Below are 23694 nucleotides of genomic sequence, written 5' to 3'. Positions count from 1 at the left end.
GGGGGGGGGGGGGGGGGGGTGCCTGTGATAAACAGTCTCCTCCCTGCCCAGTCTCTCCTGACTACAGTTGCCCTTCTCAGCTCCTCTTCCCTTAATTTCTCATCGTGAGGTGCTCTTCTCAGTCTCCTCTGCTTCCCTTTCCCTGGGATTAAATCCAGAGGGGTGGGGCTGGGGGAAAATTCCTTCCACACTCAGGGCAGTTCTAGGAGCTGGGTGGGCTCGAATGGCACTACAGTAATACAGTAATCTGGCATTCTGCCTGGAGTAACCCCAATCCCGCTACTGGATTAGCTGGGTCATTTTAGGCAAAGTCCTCATTTGCAAAATATGGTCACAATAATAGTACTTTTCTCATAGGGTTGCTGTGAAAATGAAATGAGAAAAGTATGCAGAAAAGTGTTTGGCATGCAGTAAGCACTCAATAAATGCTGACTGTTTGCAAATGTAAACTATACAGAAAATGCTGTCTCAATGGAGGCGGCACAGGAAGAAGAACCGGGTTGGGAAAGAAGACAGCGCATGTGGAGCAGGGGAACCCGAGTGAGTGGATGTTCACACCGTCTGGCTCCTCTTCGTTTGGGGCCTCCCTTTTCTGAGCTTGCACAGCACTTTGTTTACGGTACTTATCCCAGTCTGTTGGGTCGAAACGATGACATCCTTTCCCTTATGAGAATGCAGGCTCCTCGGGATAAATGTTTACTACATCAACTAAAGCACATTGTGAATAACTAGTTACTCTTTTCTTCCTCCTTCTCCCACCCTTTACCTTGAAAAATTCCAAGCTGATTAGAGGTGATTATATATTCAAACATAATGAGAGGCTAATTCAAAGCTTATCTTTAAAGGTTTCTGGTAATTGATGATAAATTTCTATACAGTTATAATTATTTCCCTTCTTTTCCGTTGGTTCACTTCCAAATGCATTGTGTTTTTCACTCCAACTGTGAAGAGGTTAGGTTTACAAACTTAAAACGTCAACTTCTTGCCAAAGTCCAAAAGTCACTGTTGCCCATAAGTGGGTCTCCACAGGAACCATAAGTAATGAGTGTATTCCAGGGTTTTTTCCGAATGTTTTTCTACCTAATTCTTTTATTCTTTGCTCTAAATTATGTGAGCAATAGTCTAATTCATTCAGTTTCTCCCATAAGTACTACATAGCATGTTTTTCATCTTGGCAACAATAATTATTTATCCATTTGGTCAGTAAAGGGGATCTCAAATCAGTTTACCATTATTTAATCATGTATAGGATTCATGTTATTATGTATAATACATGTGTATTCTTTACAAATCCAGACTATATGTTTGCAAAAGCAAACATCTCAAAATATAGCTCTAGGACAATAAATAATTATCTTTTTAATCTCCTTTTTAAAGTCATTTTTTTCTGTGCTTCCAATGTCTTTTTCTCCCTTATTGATTAAGCTATTACATATGTGTCCTTATCCCCCCATTACCCCCCCACACACACACACACTCATGCCCTCACCCCCCTGGTGTCTGTGTCCATTGGTTAGGCTTATATGCATGCATACAAGTCCTTTGGTTGATCCCTACCCCTTACCCCCGCCCTCCACCTTCCCTCTGAGGTCTTAAATGTATGTTTTTCGACATAATAATCAACCCACATTCAATTATCTACATCAAAATTTGATGAACATAAATTTCAATCCATTTCTTATCCTAATATTTAAATAAAGAAGTATCATTTATCCTAATCTATTTCTAACAATTATAAATATACAATAATTTTTAGATTAGCATATTCTTCTAAAGTGTTGTAGTGCTGTAAGAGGCAGCATATTCAAGTATTTTTACTTGTAACTAGTGCTGGCACTAATGGTTCAAAACATAGGACCCCAATTTGAAATCATCTCTAACAACCTCGCTAAAAAACAAAATGCCCCATCCACTCAACTTATTTAGAAACTTGAACTTCTTTAAGATGTAGTGATTTTGGAATGCTGTAAATATTTTATTCAAAGAAAAGGAGTGGTGGAGTTCAAAAATATTTATTAATGAATATTTCTGTAAGTTGCAAACCAACTGTCATGAAAACCCTTATATAGTATATGCAAAATTTCAGAGCTTCGGGAAGAGTAATTTAAACTGGCTCTTGTGATGATCAGGAAATTCCGCTGCGACCACCCTCTCCAAGCTGAGTGGAGGCAGATGGTGCTGATGTGTTCAGCTGAGGGAAGTGTTGATCACAGAGAATCTGCCAATCAAACACTTGGGAAAGAAATGAGCTCCATCTGTGTTTTAATTACTACAGTGAAACCATCCAGTGTAATTGCCAGAGCTGCACATTTTCATAGAGTACAAGAGACATAACACGTACTTTCTTTCATAAATGAAAGTAAAAACTGCCACATACAGTACTGGCAACAAATAGAGCACTGTCAATTAAGAACAAAATCTAGTGACAGTACAAATATCCTCTCAAAAATATTTCTATTTATTTCTATTTTACCAGAGCTCCATGTGTTACATACTTTCTTTAAGGCAATTCTAATGCACATGAAAGAGTCATATATGTATAAAGTAAAGAGAAAAGACTTGAAAATTATCATCCATATATTTTGGACAACTAACAGTAATCCTACTAAAACGCAATTAAATGAGAAAATTTACAAATGTACATATTTATATTTTATATATTTGTTAATATATTATCAGCCGCCTCCTGCACATCTCCCACTGGGGATGTGCCCGCAACCCAGGTACATGCCCTTGACCGGAATCGAACCCGGGACCCCTCAGTCCGCAGGCCGACGCTCTATCCACTGAGCCAAACCAGCCTCGGCGTGTTAATATATTCTTATAAAACTTTATTAAAAGAAATACCAGAACTTTCAGAAATTTTCTAACAAGTGACACACTTCATTTTTCTCCCAAATGATGTCAGGTTGTTTTGCTGTTGTTCTATCTTGTTTTCTGTTTGCTATTATTTTTATAAGTGAATTTATTCTGGGACTCACCTTATTTCATTCTGGTGAACAGAATATGTGAAAGTGCAGATATAACTTAAAGTCGGCACTTCTACCCGGGAGGGTGGGTTTCAGGAGCTCTCTGTAACTAGGCTGTGCGAGCAGAAAGGAACACAGGGAGGGATCACAGGGGAAGAGCTCTCCTCTGTCTCTCCATTTTTGTATTCTCCCAACTCAGTCTTCGATCCTCTCACTAGCACTAAATAGTTGGCATCAAAGATTAGAGAGTAAGTTCAGTGATTCATAGCAATCTCAGTGTATCAGTTACGTTTTGAAATTTGACAAGGGGTATGAACACACACAAACATGGACAATGAAAATATTTCTAAACTCTTAATATGCACCATAACAAAATATATTCATTCATCCAATAAGCACTTATCAAGTGCTTATTATATGTTGAGAGTCAAAGTATAAAGATGAACAAAGGTGGCCCCTACCCTAAATAGTCTCAGATCAGAGTCTAGCTACGTGGCCAACGCCATAAATAACTGAATGTAAAACAAAGACACATATAATAAGATGTATGAACAAGATACATGACTGGTGGCAGAGAGGAGTGAAAAACTAATCTTGTTAGGATTCACAGAAACTTTCAGAGAGCTAACTGGGCTTTCATTGGAACAGGAAGGCAGAGGGGAAGAACATACCAGATAGAAGGTGGCATGCGGACAGGCAGGGAGACGTCATAATGCTTTCTCATGCCTACTTAGCTCTTGGGAATGGTGATCAATAGGGCCAAATGCTACCAAGAGGATATTTGGGATAAGGTCTGAAAGGGCACATTAACTATTGCCGTTTAATAGTTATTGATGACTTTTTACGGATTAGTTCCAGGTTTGAAGCAGGTTGAAATGAATTAATGAGCAGTGAAGAAGGGGGTAGCAGTTTGAGTGAATGATAAGTGAAGTAAATACGGTTTGGCAGTGAAAGGAGAGAGAAGAGAGGGAAAAGGGGAGGGGGAGGCAGGAGAAGGAGTAGGAGGAATAGGGAAAGGGAGATGGGTGAGTATCTTAAAGAGGAGAGAGAGTGGAAAGAAGGTTTAAGATTTGAGCATGTTAAAATGTGACAGAAATGGTTGCTATTAATGATATTGTAGAAGTTTGGTTTATTTTTATAAATAATTGAAGAATTATGTTTCTTTTTACCTTGAATAATCAGAAAGTTTACACAATCATATAGAAAATACTTAACTTCAGCTAAAATAACCTAGTTTATTTTTTCTTATCCAAATTATCCTCCACACTTAATGCTGCCTACCTTCTCATAATTTTATTTCTCATTTATAGCCCCAGAGTAAGTGGTGACAAGGCAGTCAGTGTAGGCTACCTCTCCGTCACACTGGCCACTACCTGGTCTTGTGTTGAGTCACTTTTCAGATTTACTCTGGAATTCAGATATCAACTCATTTTCAGATTTCCATAAATATGGACAATTCAAAATTGAGTGTATTAAGAGAAACACTCTCAAAATGTTCTAAAACCACAAAACTTGAAATAGGTCTCACCATTATAACCCTAAAATCATCACCATTTTATAATTATCAGAACCTTGGTCCTCAATTAAATGCTACCTCATTCATCAGGGTAACTAGGTAACCAATCTAATACTGACAATGAAACTTTTCAATAGCTGGTCACCTTTCCTTTCCTTTTTTTTTTTTTTTACTTTAAATTTTTGTAAGACTAGAAATCACATTACCCACTCTTTCCCATGCTCCAACAAACTGTAATTCCTTTGAAAAGAAAATATGTTCTACATATAAAAAGTTATTTATTAGACCCAGTGACTAAATCTGCAGTAGAATAAAATACATTGTACTCTTTGTTATATTGCTACATTAAAGGTTTATTTCCCCATGCAAGTAAATGTATACATGGCTTGATAATTTTATCATTGCAGCTAATAGTTCTATTAAATAAAATGATGAGGAGGCAGCTATAATCCATTAGAGTAATGGATAAAAGTTTCAGAAAATAATGGATTCTTTACACGGGAGAGAGAGGGATTTTAAATTAATAATTTTTTAAAAAAGAAACCCCTGGTGAGTGACAGATAGGTGAAAGTAAATTCTTTAACATGTATAACCCCCTTGGGAACTAAAAAATGACTCAAAGCTACAAAAAGCCAACCAAAATTAACTATTTTATATTTCATTGAAAACAATCAAGAAATATCACACAAGGTTTCATAATCTGCTATACAGGTACTCTATCCTGTCAATGTTCAGGCCAAAAAACTTCGGAGTCATCCTCAGTTCTTTCACATCCCAATCCATCAGCGAAACCTCTCCTCTCCACCTTCAGGATATATTTAGAATCTGATCTCTTGTCTCCATTGCTCCCTGGCCCCTATCCCTTCCTACAGGCGTGAAGCAAAGACCTGAGGGTGTGAAAGCCGGGGCCTGCAGATATCTGGAGGAAGAGACTCCGGTTGGGGGAGAGCAAATATAAAGACCCAACGTGGGAAACATGTTTGGTTATGATTGGGAAAGTGTAGAAATAAAGTCCAAGGGATAGACCAGTGGTTCTCAACCTGTGGGTCGCGACCCCTTTGGGGGTCGAACGACCCTTTCACAGGGGTCGCCTAAGACCATCGGAAAACACATATATAATTACATATTGTTCTTGTGATTAATCACTATGCTTTAATTATGTTCAATTTGTAACAATGAAATTGGGGGTCACCACAACTTGAGGAACCGTATTAAAGGGTCACAGTATTAGGAAGGTTGAGAACCACTGGGATAGATGGTCACCAGCTTTTTTAGGGCTTGACTTTTACTCTGAATAAGAAAAGAAGCCACTGGAGGTTTTTGAGAAGAGAAACATGATCTGACATGTTTTCAAAGAATCACTTTGCCACTATTTTGAGATTAGGCTGCAGAAGCATTAAGGCAAGAGGCTGTTGCAAAAAGCTAAACAAGAGCTAATGATGGCATGGACCTCGGGGGAGAAGTGGAGGTGAAAAGTGGTCATATTCTGGATGTATTTTAAAGGTAGCACCAACAGGATATTGGTGGAGTATAAGAGGTGGAGAGGAGGAAAGGATAACCCCAAGATTTTTAACCTGAGCAACTAAAACAGTGCTGTACAACAGGAATATAATATGAGCCACACATATCATTGTTAATTTCCATGTAGTCAGTCACATTTAAAAACGAAAAGAGCAAAGATGAAGTCAATGTTTAAATGATTCTTATTTAGCCCAATAAACAAAATATTATTTCAACAAGTAATCAATATAAAAATTATTAATGAGATATTTTAAATTTGTTAACTAAATCTCTTAAATCTGGTGTGTATATTACATTTACAGCACATCTTAATTTGGACTAGTCACATTGAGTGCTCAACAGTCACATATGCTTAGTGGCTATCATACTGGGATAGTGTAAAACCAGAATGATGAAGTGCTTGTTTTCTTTCTTTTTTTGTAATGGGAATACTAGTCATAGTTTATATAATGGTAGTAAGTCATGGAAGCAATTCAATGTTTACTAATCTAGTAAGAGTAGTTAATAAATTATGGTATAACCAAGTACCTACTAACTGCTAGGTTTCCAAGAATACTTAAGGGTATACAAAACATGTTCAGGAAATGTTGGGGGTGGTAGGGTAAAAGAAAACAGTATACACAAAATGACATTATAGAGTGGTGGTGAGAAATAAACATACTCACCCACATGAGCTTGGAGAGACATATACCAAACTGTTTCCATTGATTATTTCTGGGATAACTGATAGAGGGAAGATTGTAGAAAGAGCAAGTTCAGCACAGGGGGATGACCAGGAGTCTGGGACTCATTATGTTTAGGGTGCCTATTAGATGCACCTCCAGTTGTCTACAGTTCAAGAGAGAAGCTCAGATAGCAATGTGAGTTTGGAAATTCTCGGTGTACAGATGGAATTTAAAGCCAAGAGACTGTGTGTGATCACTGAGAGAGTGAGTTTCAACAGAGACAAAACCAGGAGCAAGGACTGCGTCCTCGGATATTCCAACATTTAGAGCAGGGGTCCTCAAACTTTTTAAACAGGGGGCCAGGTCACTGACCCTCAGACCGTTGGAGGGCCGGACTATAGTTTAAAAAAAAAAACTAGTCGGCTGCTAAGCAACAGGCAGCGGCGGCAAAAACACCCGGCGGGCCGGATAAATGTTTTCAGCGGGCCGCATGTGGCCTGCGGGCCGTAGTTTGAGGACCCCTGATTTAGAGTCAGGAAGGTGATGAAGACCCAGCAAACAACATAACAAGAAGGGGAAGAAGAGCAAGTTAAGCTGAAGGAAAACCAGAAGAATGTGGTAGGAGTAGAGAATCATCAATTATTTCACATGATACAGAAAGTCAATTCCGAGGAGGTCTAAGAAGTGACCACGGCAATGACCTGACAGCCACTCATGATCCTAACGTGAGCAGTTTTGGTGGAGAGGTGGGTTCTGAAAGGAATGGGTTCAGGAGAGCCCAGGAAGAATTGTACCACAGACAATGCATGGGCCACACTTGAGCACTTCTGTTGTAAAGGGGGTCAAAGAAATAGGTGTGTCTGCATCCGTGTGGTATCATGCTCCTTGTATTCTCATCCCTCCCCCTAAAACGTAAGTTCCTCAAAGCAGGGGATGCGTTAATTCCCTGAGCCCAATATTGCTTTTGTGGCAAAGAATTAAAAATGTGTGTCTAGCAGTAACATAGTGATCTTGCACAGGCTGGCAGACTGACTTCTGAGGTAAATGACTGGATTAATGTGAGAGTTAATTCATGATTCAGATCAATAGGAAAAACCTCAACTCAGAGTAAACACATCTGAAAAGTAACTGCAATCTGATAATTACTGGCTGTCAGGAAGCTTAAGTATAAATTTCTGGATAACTTAGTGAAAGCTTTCATCAAGAATGATCTTTTTTCTTTTTCCCAAATCTCAAGGTTAAAAACCACTAACTCCTACATTTCTTTGACAGAAGATGAAAAAAATCTTCAGGCAGATAACAAGTGAGATGTCTGTTATAACACTTAAAACCAAATCAATACAGGAGACTGTGACAATGAAAATACACTGACCAGAAAAATCAATTATTCTTCAAATGTTCAACATTTTACTAAATCTGTACAAATTTCAAGCTACTGTTTCTGCACAGTCTTTCAACAATGGTTATACCTAACTGGAAAAGACTCATAGAGCTAACATATTAGGAGGTAATCCTAGATCATTATCAAGTCTACTTTATGCTTGTTTTCTTGGCATTTATGGTGATTCTTGGCATAAGAACATCTTCCTCTTTAAGTTCCATTTATAAAGCACAAATTGTTCTAAAGATTATGTAGGGATTTCACTTTTAAAGTTTAGCAGTCAAGAATAAGTAATGGTGGCCAGATAATAGGCAGGACAGAGAAATAGTTGCAGTGATATCAAGAAAAAGCATAAGGTTTTGAGGTTTTTAAACCCGGGAATTAAGTAGTTGAAAAGAATAAACTGGTAAGTTAGTGCAGAAGTTTCTATTTGCAAATATGGCGATCTATTTTGCTCACTAAAATATGCCTGATAAGACACACAAAATAATTCGGCTGGTGCTGCTTCTTTACCTTGTCCTATTGACTTAACAGGGTTCCAATTTCCACACAATCGCAGTGCTGTTTCAGTTCCTATTTTTTGATTTCCAATTGTATCTTCAATTTCTTCTCTCTATAACCAGCTGTGCCCCTTCCCTCTGCCTGCTCTCTCTGTTAATGTTACCTAACTTCTACCCATCGAAAGGAAATACTGCTGACTACAATCAAAGGTCTACAGGGGGAGTAGAAGGGGGGGGAGAGGGGGACAGAGGCCTCAGTGTGGAGCGCGGTGCTTTACACTCAGTAGGCGCTCAACAAACAGGAGCTGGGTTGCGTACAATAAATGTTACCGGGAGCCTAAAGGAAGATGGAAACAAGAGTAAAGAGAAGGACTAGGATAGGAATCACTTATAAAGTAATTCTGTGTATGTGAGTGTATGCACGCTGCGTGTTTGTGTGTATATGAGAAAGGAAGAAAAAGACATTTATGAGAGCACACAAGAGAAAGAAATATTAATTTTAAAGTTAGGCGAATGGGACTAAGAGAGGTGGGGGGATGAAAAGCTTAACAGGATAACAGTAGGTCTGCCATCAAGAAAACACATCAGGCCCTACCTGATTTGGCTCAGTGGATAGAGCATCATCCTGCTGACCGAAGGGTCCTGAGTTTGATCGGGTCAAGGAGGCTCCATCCCCAGTATGGGGTGGACAGGAAGCAGCCAATCAATGATTCTCTCTCATCACTGATGTTTCTCTTTCTCTTTCTCTTTCTCTCTCTCTCTCTCTCTCTCTCCCTCCCTCCCCCCCTGAAATCAATAAAAATATATTAAAAAGAAAAGAAAACACATCAGTTCATTTAGAATTTTAGGATAAATTTACTTTTCAGTTGAATGCAAATAAAATGAATTTGCCACTTGGTTAAAATTACCATGAAAATAAAACAATAATTATTATTCAATGATAAGAACATTTTCCTCCATATATAGTTCTGCTCTTAGATGAAACTCCTTGAAATCTGAGGTTACATTGTCCTTTGATTAATTCTGCATTGTGCTTAGTGCACTGTCAGGTACATGAGGGCATTCAATAGTAATTACTGAGATTGCATTTTGATTGAAGACTGACCTTTGCCAGTGAGGAAAACAATGCAGCATGACTCTTGCCATATTCTAATATTCCAACTGGTGAGTCATATTCCTGTGTCACTTTCTCTCCCAGGACTCTGGAAATTTTTGAGCTTACATAGGTGGTATGCATGTGTTACTGGGAGGTTTGAATTTATAAAAATCTTTTGGTTGTTGAGCTCATTCCCTTAGTTAGAAATATTGAAGGCTGACTAATGGTCCCTAATTGCACCCACCCCCCTCTCCTGTACTCTGTCATGGAGAAAAAGCATAGATTTTCCAGCATGGCTATGGCTCCAGCCCCAACATAGGCTTAGGATTTTTGTAAAGTCATCTTGGACAGATAGTAAGCACCAGGCATTGGGCACAGCCCTCCCTATCTTTCCCATCTCCTGGACAGTCCTACAAAGCAGTGGTCACAGCAACTATCCCTCAGAAGATGGCAAGCATCTGCTCCCATGCCCTTGTACCCTTCAAGGTATTTCTGCTTGATCTTGATCTTTCTTCTCCCTAATTGCTCCAGGCCACAGATTTTGCTTGCAGAACAGGTACCCTTTATTTCCATTAATCATCACTCCAATGAAACACAGGATGTAACAATTCAGTATTAAACTGAAAGTTCTGCATACATTTTTAAACCTGTTTAAAGGTGTTCTATTTATTTATATTAGCACTTGAAATGGCTACCTTAGAGAAATTAAAGCGGGGAGGGAATCTCATTTCCATATCAGAAACTCGCAGAAACAGGGGCACTCCACAAAACAACAATTTTCTTCATAATTTCAGTAATTGTTTTTTTTTACAATTACTGATGAAAGTCAAATTAAAGCAACAATAAGTTAAAGGAAATCAAATGGTTGCAAGGTCAGTGAGGAAAATGAGTAGAGCTCTCAGTGGCTCTCAGGTTGCAGATCCTCTGGAGCAGGAAGGTGGGATTACTGCCTAGTTCCTTCACTAACTTGTGATTGCTTTACTTCCACTCCAGGAAAATCCCCCTAGACCCAAAAATCTCTAAGCTAGCTTCCAAAACAGTCAATTAGAAATCATAAGAGTCTTTGAAGTTTTTGATTTTGAAGTCTCCTTCCATCTTATCAAATACCACTGACCAAATACCATTCAGAACCTCAAAACTCTCTTCTCTCCATTAGCTCCTTTATCTCTGATCTCTCTCAAAGATAAACTTTTAAGATAATTTTTTAACAAAGTTAAGGGATCAGTAAAGCAACCGAGGCAGTTTAAAATGATTTAAAGATGAAACAGTCTCTTCGATCACAGAGAAAGTAGATGCATGGTGAAGGTTTTTCTCTCTTGCTCTCTCTCTCTTTTTTAAGGAAACAAAGATTTGATCTCTACTCACTCTAATTTACCATAGTTGGGGAAATTCAGCATTAAAATGAAAATTCTGCATACATTTTAAGACCTGTTTAAAGGTGTTTGGTTTCTATTTATTTATATCAGCACTTGAAATGGTAACTTAATATTGATAAATAAAAGAAACTGAACACTGAAGTGAGTTTAATATCTGCATAAAGTAAGAAACTTTCAACTAAATGTGTGTTTTTATTTATAGAGATGTTTTCTATAGATGCACAGCTATTTTATCATATAGCAAATTGTGTAACTAGCCGCTTTAATTTTGACTTCATTGTCACGTAACATTTTCCTTTAATAACAGTATTTTGATTGACAAATAAATCCCATGATGGCATAAAATCAGATTTTGCTGTTATCTTGAATCCTAAGGTTGTTGTAGTCCTTTAGTACCAAAAAGAAACAATGTTAAAATAATTACTTCGTACAAAGGAAGGTGGCCTCCACAAACCCTTGTCTTCTAAGCCAATGTCCTACAGCACTGTTCAGCTGTCCTCCAGAAAATAATTCTAAAAATAAGAAGAAATACCAGCAGGAAAGCAGCTGGTTTTCCTTCCACCTCCTTTACTTGAGAGAAGCACAGCAAAATGTAATGTTAGGCTTTCTGTCCAAGAGTCCCTCTTCTGCGCCTTTCACCACTAGCGTTTAACAAAGAAGGTGTAGAACCTACTACTAGGTATAAATTATCTTATACTTAGTGTGGATGGACCCAGGTACTATGAAGTGGCTCAAATTTATGGTAAACACAGGATGTGAACAATAAAAGAAACTATTTTTGCAGCTGTTGGCCTCAAGTCTAGCATTACTTATTATGATAATATATCGTGCTTTACTAGGGAACCATGTAGGGCATACCTGCCAGATTCATCAGCTGAGTCTTGTGACTCATGTGGCTTAAATCCAGATCTGTGAACGACAATGTTATTCAAAACTCAGGGTTACTAGATCTCACATTTGGGTCTCTAGTGGCCCAGCCATTACCCTTCAGTTTCTAAAGAAACCCAGGCTCATTCACATAGGAGTTAACTAATAGAATTTGTGCAATCCCAAATCAGTTTTGTTTAATTAACTTCATCTGATCTCAGTGTCGCACTAAAAATATTAAACTGAGAATAGTGTCACTATTTTATAAGGCTCACATCTGTACCTCAGAGTTTTGAATGTTTGAGCCGGTGAAACATTTCGTTCTAATCTGATTTTCCTTCATTACCTCTCTTGAGGCATCTTGATATCCTTGGGGAAGATTGCATCCACCCAATTAGGTCAAAATTTCATGGTCTCAGTTGGCAATCACCAGTGTCACCTATAGTTGTCAGTAAAAATATATGACTTGTGAATTTAATATTGACGGACTCGGCCATACATTTTGCAATCTTTCTGTGGTGGGCAGAATAATGATCCCCAAAGATGTCTGTGTCCTAATCCCCAAAGCCTGTGAATATGTTACTTTACATAACAGAAATAACTTTGCAGATGTGATTAAAATTAAAGGCTTTAACAAGGGAAGATTATTCTGGGTTATCCAGATGGGCCCCGTCTAATCACCCCAGTCCTTTAATGTGGGGAACCTTTCCCAGCTGTGCAGAATCAGAGAGATGGCTGTATAAGGATTTGGTCTGCACTTCCTAGCTGTGAAGATTAAGGAGGGTGGCCATGAGCCAAGGAATGCAGGTGGCCCATAAAAGCTGGGAAAGACAAGAAAATGGATTGTCCCCTGGAGCCTCCAGAAAGAACTGTAGGCCTGCTGACACCTTGATTCTGTAGTCCATTGAGACCTGTGTCCGACTTCTAATCAACAGAGCTCTAAGATAATAAATTTGTATTCCTTACACAACCAAGCTTGCAAGTCGTTTGTTATAGCAACAAAAGAAAACTAATACACGTTTCCAGCTATTACACTGTTTTAATCACTTCTTTTGTGGGAGAAGTTGCCTAGGAAAAAGTACTCAATTCCAACTAGTGAGCGTACTGCCATGCAAACGAAAAACCCTCCTGTGAGTGTGGGCTTCCAGGTCCCAGCCCTGGCTCTGCCGTTAAATGAACATAGCAACTGGGCAAAGTGCCCAGTCCATATGGCTCAGTGGTTGAGCGTGGGCCCATGAACCAGGAGATCATGGTTCGATTCCTGGTCAGGGCACATGCATGGGTTGTGGGCTCAATCCCCAGTTAAGGGTGTGCAGGAGGCAGCCAATCAATGTTTCTCATCGATGTTTCTATCTCTCTAACCCTCTCCTTTCCTCTCTCTAAAATCAATAAAATATATTTTAAAAAAAGAAACCGGGCAAAGCACATAACCAGTTCCTCACAGCTTGAGTTTCTCTCTTATCATTGGACAAAATGTATATTTCCAGGTCCATGTTCCCATACAGCTTTCTCTAATTCTTTTGGGTGCTGGTTTGTTTTAACTTATCATCTGCAGAGAGTCAAAGTGATCCTTTTTTCTGTCATATTTATATTTCCTCGTCTCGTGCTTTACCAAGTCTACAGATCTGGCATTTTATATTTCAGCAGGAATAAGTTTAAATATCTGTAAAAGTTAAAACATTCTTATTATGACATAAAAATAAAATGAAAATTCTGCTAAACAAGTTTTTAAAACCACCCTGCCTAAAACTGCTTGGAAACATTTCCTGACTAAAGCATGAAGAAAACCATAATCTCTATAGACCACTCTATATAAAATGCTACTTGTATCGTTCAAGTTGGCAGGAGAATACTTGCATGGATATCTTAAGGGTTCAAAGCTGCATAAGTATTTTTTTATTGTAGAGTTAGCTACTTAGATTAAATCATATCACCCAAAACATTACTACAACAAAGAGCAAAGCCCTGATATAATATATCCTGAAATGTACTAGTCTTCTTTTCAACATAAACATTCTGAAAGTGTTTCAAAAAAGGGTTTTAAAAATATGGAAACAGTTTATACCGATTCAATTTCTTTACTATTTGAGCTGCCATGACCTAAATTAGGTAGTATCATAAGTTATCTCTACTTTTTAGGAATTTGTTTTAATAGCAGTTAACTGGCAAATTTTCAAACACAAAAACAGGATTAAGTCTGAATTTAGAAAAGAAGTTAAAAGTCAAAGCATTTTAGCATGCTTTCAGAGTAGAAAGGAATTCACTAAATATGAATTTATTATTTTTAAGAGAGATATCTTCACATACAAGCAACTACATTTAAAATTTTAACCTATTTTTGCACTCTCACAGCTGTATTTCTCAGTGATTCTTTATAGCAAGGGGACTGAAGAGGATAACCAGTCCACTAATACAATCCCACACACAAAGCAAAGCAAAGTTAGACAGCAGGGGATATTCCGGAAGACTCCAAAAATAAAATGCCAGTTTTAATCAATGTCCCTCTAGAAATGGACAGTCTAAACCGTTTACCAACATCTCAAAAAAGCCATCTGTCTCTCTCCAACACAGAATAAAGGTGAAGCTACATAAAGACACAGGAGAGCTCTGCACCCCATCCACTCCATTCTCATTCTTTTTTCCTTGCAAGGCTATCCGGTGATTAATTAGAAACTGCCTTTACCTACCTCCTCCATTTAAACACAGTATTACATTCTGTGAAGGATATACTGAAATAGTTGCCTTTACCTACCTCCTCCATTTAAACACAGTATTACTATGTTTGATCCCCCTGGGGATCAAGAAGAAGGAATAATGCATGACTAACATATGAACAGAACTCTCAGAATGGAGAGATTCAGAAGCTGGTAGGAAGAAACCCGTCTCTGTGCCTCATTCATTGTCTCTTTCTGAGGCATACTGAGTGGAACAACTGAAACAGAAGACTAACTTTTCAAGGGAAATATTTGTCCATGGCTCTTCTATTTGAATGTTGTCGGTGATTCTACAGCATTCTTCCCATAAAGCTGAACCCAGCTAGCCAGTTTATCCTTAAGAAGCCTCACTATGTTGTATGGAAAACTTCCATGAAGCACTAATTTCATTTATCACAAGATAGGGGCATTATTTTCGTTATCAAGTCGTGAGATATTTTGACAAACATTAAAAGTATAAAATAAGTATGCAACCATGGTTATCAATATACTTTCTACTTCATATGTCGCCCCATAACTAAATCTTTGTTCTACAGTGAAAGTTTTAATTTCTCTAACATAAAGATTCACATCCTCACTTGGCCCTTCTTTCTAATAATATCTGCCACTATCATCTTAGACCTTTGAAATGTTAATATTGCTTAAGCTGGATAAAACATATAAAGTATCAACAAAAATATGTAATTCACACACTTGGAATATAGCCCCATTTGTGCTGTGACACCTGTCAAAATACTTTAAGAAATTTACATAATTCAAATACTTAAAAATTAAAAGCTCAATCGTGTTTGCTATTGCTGCCAACCAGGGAGAGTAGCAGGCATTACATTGTGCATTCACAGTTATTTTTATGTCTGCCCCACGTGTGCAAGCACACACACACACACACACACACACACATACACACACACAAAGTATAAACTGTGTCTATTCTAGAAAATTGGCTTGAAATGCTCCAAAACATTATGATTTCAGGCAGTAGTATATCTTGGAAAGCATGAAACCATTCATACACCTAAAACAGAATAATAGAGGCATTTAGCAATTCTCTGATATGCAAAAGAAGGCACTTACCCTCCATTTCTAGGGACGTCAGAAATCGCACTGGAAACTCAGCAACGAGAGAGGGGCTTTATTGCAGGGTGAATCATCCCCACGTAGATGCTCTGAACAACCCCTGTATGCATACTGACATCATCAGGAGAGACTTGGAGGCAGAGGATACTATGGTAACCAAGCAATGTGCTGGGAGACAGAGCCTTTAATTGCTTTAACAACTTCCTGGGGCTGGAGCTACCAGGCTTGGATTTGCTAAGTAGGAAACGAAGGTTGTCACAGAGCGCTGAGTGTGACACAGAGCAAGGGACTCAATAAATTCTGAATCTATTCATGACGATGTGACTTTTTAATGACAAATGTCATTACATGAATCCATTAGCAATATTCCTCTCACAGCTGAAACTCTGATGAAGTCACAGGTCAATAAATAATGCTCACAGGTAGCCACAGTGTAAGTATTCATAGATGGTTTTCTCATTTAACAAACATTAATATTATTGTATTAAAACATCCTTTTCCTTGAGGGTGAATACTTGATTCCCCCTGAAAAGAAAGCTCACATCTGTGCCTTCCGAGGTCAGTGTGCTGATAACAATGAAAACTGATTCTCTCTATTTACTTCTCCAGGAGGCAGCAGCTGCCTGCTCCATTTATCTCCAAGCTCCAGTAATGCCCTGCCAATACATCACTTACCCAGAAAACACCTCCAGCAAAATGCCTAATTATGACACCTAGATAAAATCAGAGGAAATCTGCCATCTTACTGCTACACAGTCTTCTTGATTAAGTCTCTTCCATCACAGGAGAATTACTTCTACTTCTAATAACCCCCCAAGCTACACACAATTGAAATCTTCCCTTTGAACTATTTGTCCTGCCCTGCTTCTGTCACCTACATTCATGCGAATACAACCCCTTCTTAAAAATATCAGGTTTAAAGTAATTGCTTAAAATAACAATGCTTCAACATCAAACTGAGTCTCTAATGATATATCATGCTTATCTGATCAGATGCAATGCTTTCATAAGTATATAATTTATTGCCGGTAGTATGCAAACTATTGTTTTCTTCTCCATGAATATTGGATTGACATGTTTTCAAACACTACCATGGTCTAACTTTTCTACTGCAAATACTGTAATTGTAAAGATAAGCAAGTAACTTGGCAGATCCTCTTTAAGATAGTCATAACAATAAAATATGAAGGCTGTCATTCAGTGCTGTATACTTAGGTCTACGTTATTTCAAAGAAACTATTATTATTTCTACTTCAATTTAGATGAAGCTAAGCCCGCCTTTAATGTTTCCCTTGTGAGGAAAAAAAGCATACAAGTGAATTGCAATAATACTGCTTATAAAAATAGTCAAATGGAATAAAACAGCCCCACTGTACAGTCTGGAAAACTACACAGAATTTAAACCTATCTGAAAATTTGGAGGGAGAATTCTGAAAGAATAGTAAGGTCTGCACTCACAAAACCCACAATAATTTGGTTTCCCTTAACTTAGGTAAAGTGAAAAAGCTTTACAACAAAAACAGAACTATTCCTCTCTACTCACTTGATTTTCCTGAGACCTTGAGTTTGAGAAGCAAAACATGCAAATTTTATCATATATAAGTGAAAATGATACATATGCAAAATTTGCCATGATACAAGTGAAAATAATCTATACACACACAGACACATATACATCTTATATATGACTCAAATTTTAAAATAAATATATTTGTTTATTGAAATATGTATTGAAAAAAATGTCTAGAAGACACACACCCAATTGCTAGGGGTAGTTACTTCGGGCAGTTTCAATAAAAAATTGAGAGAGTCCTCCAATTTTTATGTTGTATATTTGTAAACTTTTAAGTTTTTTTTAACCATGGATATGAATTACTATTTAATTTGGAAAATGGAAATTCATTTCAATATGTTCTGAACTTGTAATCCTGATTTACCTGCTCTCAGAGAAGAATAAGGACTAGATCCTAACATACTAGCCAGACTATTTCAAGGTCTCAGACAACTTACTAGGGAGATGATCCACCTGTCAAACAGAATTAAGATGGGTAAAGCAAACGAAGGTTATCTATATAACATAGACCAAAAAGAGACAGGTGTATCGACTTTTTCAGAGATGGATGGTCATAAAGAAATAGCCCAATAGTAAAGCTGGTTTGTTAGCTTTTCTTTTAAAGGTACTGATTTAAGAAGAACCTGCCACAAAATAAGACCAAACCAAGAGGTCTCTGACCACTACAAAGGCTGAAGGGAATAGGAAAGACCCCCCAGCAGGAGTAGAAATCAAGTGTCAGTGAGACAAATGGCCCCAGGTGGCCAGACTTGCTTTAGAAAAAACAAGGGCCTCATTTCCCCAATATCCATTTCCTAGTTCTAGGCTTCCTTTCGTTTTTATTCTCCTCTTCATCTACAAAAACAGCTCACTGTGTCATGCTCTCGTCAGTGTTCTATTTCCTCTTGACACTCCAACTAAATTTTCTGATCAGTGCAACCTCACCACCTTCTCAGAGATCATAAACTCTTTCTTAGGTGGATCACTTCTTACAAAAGCCACCACCTCCTTTCCTTGGATTCCTGAGGACAGCAGAGAGGCGTTGTGAAGTGCATACCCACATTAGGCCACTCACAGCACCGCGCTGGGAGCAGGCACAGAATCTACCCAGTAACAGCACTAGCTCCACCAAGCCCTGACATATTTCCCCTGGATAACTGTCTACCCCCTTGTATGCGTCCTCAACTTCAGAAAATCTACCTATTTCCCAGTGGATCCCAAGGCTTCAATGACATCTAAATAATATTATAATTTCTCAAACTGAAAGAAAACAAAAGCTAGAAGGTGGAAATATTCTTTCACAGGGAAAGAAAAGACATAGCACATTTCCCAAAGAAATACCCCTTGACTCTCAAGGTATTATAAATCTCGTCAACTCCCATGCAGCTACCTTAATCCTTAAAATGAAACTTGGGGTTCACCAAGGTCCTGAGCTTAACTTGTTTCTTAAACTAAAGTGAAGTCATGTTGGCAAGTGCCAATTCAGAAGCAAACGGGGTTAAAGTAATACCTCTGAGGGGTTATTTGGCCAGGATTTCTAAAGTCTTGACCAGTCAGTGGCCAGCCTGCTTCCTCTCCCAAATCACCTTTCTGATGATAAGGCAAAACAGCCTTCATCCTAAACTAGTTTTGCCTCATAATTTATGTTGAACTTCTAGTCCAGATGGACAACATTCTTGGCTCCTCTGGTCTTGATACAACACGTTTCCTAATTCCAGTGAAGCATATAAGTACTGAAAAAAACCAGTGGTATATGGGATTTTATGATTAGCATTTGGGTTCAAATTTGTTAATTAAAACAAATGCATATTAATTTGATGAAAAGGTATCACAGAACTTCCAATGGCAAAAAGTTCTAACTCTCCATCACCCTTAAATCCAGTCTGTGGCCAAATTTCACTGATCTGTCACCTCTTTGTTCCAGTCTCAGGCTGTCCCCTCCAGCTTAATCTGCTCCAGTCATCTCGTGACTCTCTGGTCTCCTGACTGCAGTGCCTCGCTCCTTTAATCATTCTATGTATCACTTTGTTCTTGATTAGCTTCACAACCATTGCCCTACCAGGTTACCACGAAACTCCAAAATCCCCAAAGGCTCCCCCTGTGGTCACTGAGTCAAGTGCAAATTTCACATCTTTGTCACTCTGGGCACCCTGAGCTACAGCCAATGAGACAACTTGATACACGAGTATGTCTCTGTATTTTCCTTCCCCAGGCCTTTGCTCTAACTCCTGTAATTCCCACACATACCTACCTATTACTCCCATCACATTCCTTCTGTCTCTCCTCCCCACCAATCTAAACCCTACCAACTCTTTAAGACCCATCTCTTCCATCAGGAACGGACTTTTCCTCGGAAATTCCAGTGTTCTCTACCTTACAAATTGCATTTAAAACGTTCTATTGCCTGTTTATTATCATGCATCTTATCTTCCTACTCATTTTAACCTTCTGAGAAGTAGAGACAAAGTCTATATTTCCTTCTTATTCTCCATATAGCACCACACCTTACATTTGGCATTCACTTTGATAAATACTTATTGAATAAATGAACAAAAATGTTATGTCCTAATTATATTCATTTTACAAAGTATTTTAGATTATATTATTTCATTTTGTCTTTGAAAGAACTTAGGTTCCCTGATTCCCCAATACATTCCTCACCTAGACATCTAGTGCTAATGGCAGCTAGAAAGGAGGTGCCCTCATATTCCCTTACAGTTAATCCACTGAAGAATTAAAGCCAAAATTGCCTTAATTCTCTCTCTCTTACCATTGACCCATGGCATACTCATTTGCCATAACATTTTCAAGTCAACGGACAAGGCTTGGGAGGAATACCTGTTGTTGCCCTTTTCTCTTCCCTGTATTTAGCTAATGATATCCTAGAGAGGTTGCCTCCTCAGCTCCTGCCCACTTTCTCAGAATAACTAATACTCTAGGAAAATCCCTAACTTTTCTAAATGCCAGTTCCTAATTTTCGAAAAGAGAAGAACAATACCTAACATTGTAGTTATGAAGACAAAAATAATGAATGAAGTACTGGCGCATCACAAGCCCTTAAAACAGTAATTAAAATTAATGATAATGAATGAAACCAGAGAATGGGCTTACACCACCTTCCCTAAAGGCTTCATCTGTATTCTGGAAGAGTGTGGTAACTGGGTAATGAAGAAGCAGAAGTTGGCCAAGTAAGGGTCTTTAAGAACTTGAATAATCAAATGTGTGTGTGGGGCGGCGTAGACTTTTCTGCTGTTTAAAATGAGGGTGTTGGTCCTTTCCAGTTTAACATTTCTATGTGATGTGAAGCACCTAGTAGCAATTTTCTAAATTTCTCCCACACAAATATTTGCCCTCTTCTGCAACCAAGCCCAGCAGAGTGACCAACGTGTGGGTACTTCACTCAGTTCAGACTGTAATAGTCTGAAATTATTCAAAGTTTTACCCTTAAATAATTTTAATTTTGCTTTCATTTAAGAATCCAGGATTAGAGTATCCTTATACTACTTGGAACTCACCCACAAGTCAATTAACTTTGATGTTTTCCCAAAACTAAACATGGATTATAAAACCTTCAATGTTTTTAATCTAAAAGTCAAAGGTATTATAGATGATAGCTTACTCTAATGCCAAAAACTTATTTCAACATTTCATGATTCTAATTTTGATTACAATTCCCAGAGGAAGCGCTGGATTAAGTTCTAATATACTTTTCTAAAGAAGCCAGTTTTAGATAAGTTCCCATTTTAGTCTCTCAATTAGTGGAACTTTAAAATACCTTTTCCCTAGGACACAAAGAAAGAACTTGGAGTGAAATGTAGAGCATTTGTGTGAATCTAAGCACAGATATTGTTTTCATGCGATAAAAGGAAGCATAAAAAGGGTTAAAGATGCTGCCGGCAGTCTGAGGACCAACAGAGCTGAAAGGGTCTGACAGCAGGATGTGGGTTATAATGCTTCTGAATGAAATCCTTTTGTGCAAGGGCATTGCAAAGGGCATCCAGGCAGGACTGTGTGTGTTTGGATTTAAATTAATCAAGTCAGTTCCACAATGCTATGATTCCTTCTCTTTAACTGGTTAAGGCAGGTTTACTGGCAGTTCCCAAATGATGTCAATAGCTTCTAAAAGGTCAAATGCAATGAAGCACACCAAATGTCCTGGAGTAAAAAGTGCCAATAACTTCTCCCTCTATAACCTGCTGGGTGTGACTTATTATGCAGTTGATTATCCCATTTTAATCAACTGCCCTGGCTTTCTTCTTTTCATTTCCCTCCAAAAGTTAACACATATTTATACATTTTATGATACACATGACAAACTGTCTGTTTTATTCTGTGGCATGTCTGGCTAAAAACAACAAAAATGGTCCCACTGCAGTATTGGGGGTGGGGGATGGGATGGGGAAAGTATGGAGGTAGAAGTATTCTAGTCAATAGGGACCAAGTACCACCAAAGGCATCATCTGTGTTATTAACACAAACTCACAAAAGAAAGCTGTAGCTATAATCAATGGTGATGTCAAATAACAAATGCTCAGAAAACAGCATATATATAAAAAAGAAGAACCCAAGTCAGGTGGAAAATTTCATCTGGGTTCAAAATCATGAATTCTAGGCCTCTGGGAGCTTCTTTAAAACCCAGTGTTTGTTTTTCCCAAGCAGTGAGGGTTCAAATGCATTCTTGTAAAATATTAACCATGGGTGTCTTGGGCACTGAGTCAAAAGGAAAAAGGAAGGGAGACAAGTCAAGTTTACTAGAGTATGAAGTAATCAGGACCAGCTCTTGTCTGACAATTCTAGAGAAACAATAATTGCCAGCCCAGGGACTTAACGGAAGTTCCAAGCACTCAACACAGCCCCCGCCCTCCTATCAATGTCCCTGACCTTCAACTGCATTGTTGCACAGGTTTTTAGAGCCCAGGCATTGGGTCTACATCTCAACTCTGCCACTTCCAATGCCCATGATCTTGGGCACACTACTACACCTCTCTGGGCCTCACTTTGGTCACCTATAAAAATATGGAAATAAATAATCATACCTCTGAAGATTGGTAAGCCAGGCACAGTTTCAGGTCTTTGGAGTACAGCGTTGAACAAGCCACACAAGGCCACTGCTCTCAGCGAGCTTGCATTCTGGGTTGGGAGATAAAAAAGTAAACAATTAAATAAATAACATAATTTGACATATGTGGAAAGGGTCTGAAGAAACATATCATAGGATGATGAGATAAGAAACTGACTGGATGGGAGGACAATACAGTTGTCAGAGAGAAACCTCAGGGGGGTGAGGGCATGAGTGGGGGGGCAATGGGGGGGTAAGGACACATATGTAATACCTTAATCAATAAAGAAAAATAAATAAAATAAGAAATGACATTTGAATAAGGAAAAGAAGCAAGATGCATAAAATAAAAGGACAGAGCCTTCCAGGCATAGGATCAGCAAGGACAAAAGTCGGAGACAGAAATAAACTTAGAATGCTCAAGGAATATAAGAAGTCCAGTGCGGCTGAAGGATAGTGAACAGTGAGCAGTAAGTTTAGGGAAACAAATGATCAACAAATTTATGAATGGAGCCTCGGTTAGATGATGAAACTGGACATATAAATTTTGGGGTCAGCTACTTAACACAAATCTCTGTAATGCGCCCAGCATGGTGCCTGAACACTATGATTATTGATAACTAATCTCTGCATTCCCTCTTTAACAACTGGGTAGATATTTGCATTATGGAGACTGTTAGCAAAACAGAAAGAGAGAAGACAGGTAGAGTTGCATTACCTCAGGGAGAACAAATATGTTTCACATTGACTGCCAACTCTCCAAAATAGTAGGAACTTCCTCGTGTTCTGGGTTTGAGCAGGCATCTAAGGCCAAGTAAGAGCCTGTTTGATGATCTATCCAGTGGTCGGCAAACTGCGACTAGGCAAACTGCGGCTCGCAAGCCACATGCGGCTCTTTGGCCCCTTGAGTGTGGCTCTTCCACAAAATACCGGCTCTTCCACAAAATACCGACTTCTGGCCACGAAGTTTCAATCGCACTGTACATGAGCGCCCCCACGTGGTATTTTGTGGAAGAGCCACACTCAAGGGGCCAAAGAGCCGCATGTGGCTCTCGAGCCGCGGTTTGCCGGCCACAGATCTATTCCATTATATGCAAAATATATAAATGGTGATAGATTTCCAAGGCTCTGAAATTGGCAGTTTTTGATCACTGTAATTTTTTTTCGTATTTAGTAATTATTTCTCATAATAATAATATGATTAGATGCCTATTTTCTAATTAAGAAATGCGAGACTCAGAGAAAATAATCCATATGCCCAAAGTGACCAGCCTTCAAACGGTTAAAATCTGGTATCTCTAACTCTTGAGATCATGATCCTACCCGATGTGATATGTACACGCACATTTGCTAAATTAGCCCCTTATTTGTATTCCCCTGGCTGTACTTTAAGAGTCTTTC

At 38.5% G+C, this 23694-nt stretch overlaps 1 long non-coding RNA gene across 1 annotated transcript in view; it reads right to left on the bottom strand.

Annotated features, from left to right (window-relative positions):
- Positions 1 to 22364, bottom strand: part of LOC102256790 — a 76041-nt gene extending 53677 nt beyond the window's left edge. Inside the window, exon 1 of the long non-coding RNA XR_001362167.1 lies at positions 22271 to 22364. This is a non-coding gene — a long non-coding RNA (uncharacterized LOC102256790). The remainder of the gene's footprint in view (positions 1 to 22270) is intronic.
- Positions 22365 to 23694: the final 1330 nt, after the last annotated feature.

Source organism: Myotis brandtii, unplaced genomic scaffold (assembly GCF_000412655.1).
Source record: "Myotis brandtii unplaced genomic scaffold, ASM41265v1 scaffold230, whole genome shotgun sequence".
In the NCBI taxonomy this organism is placed as follows: Eukaryota; Metazoa; Chordata; class Mammalia; order Chiroptera; family Vespertilionidae; genus Myotis; species Myotis brandtii.
This window is presented reverse-complemented; position numbering and strand designations above follow the sequence as displayed.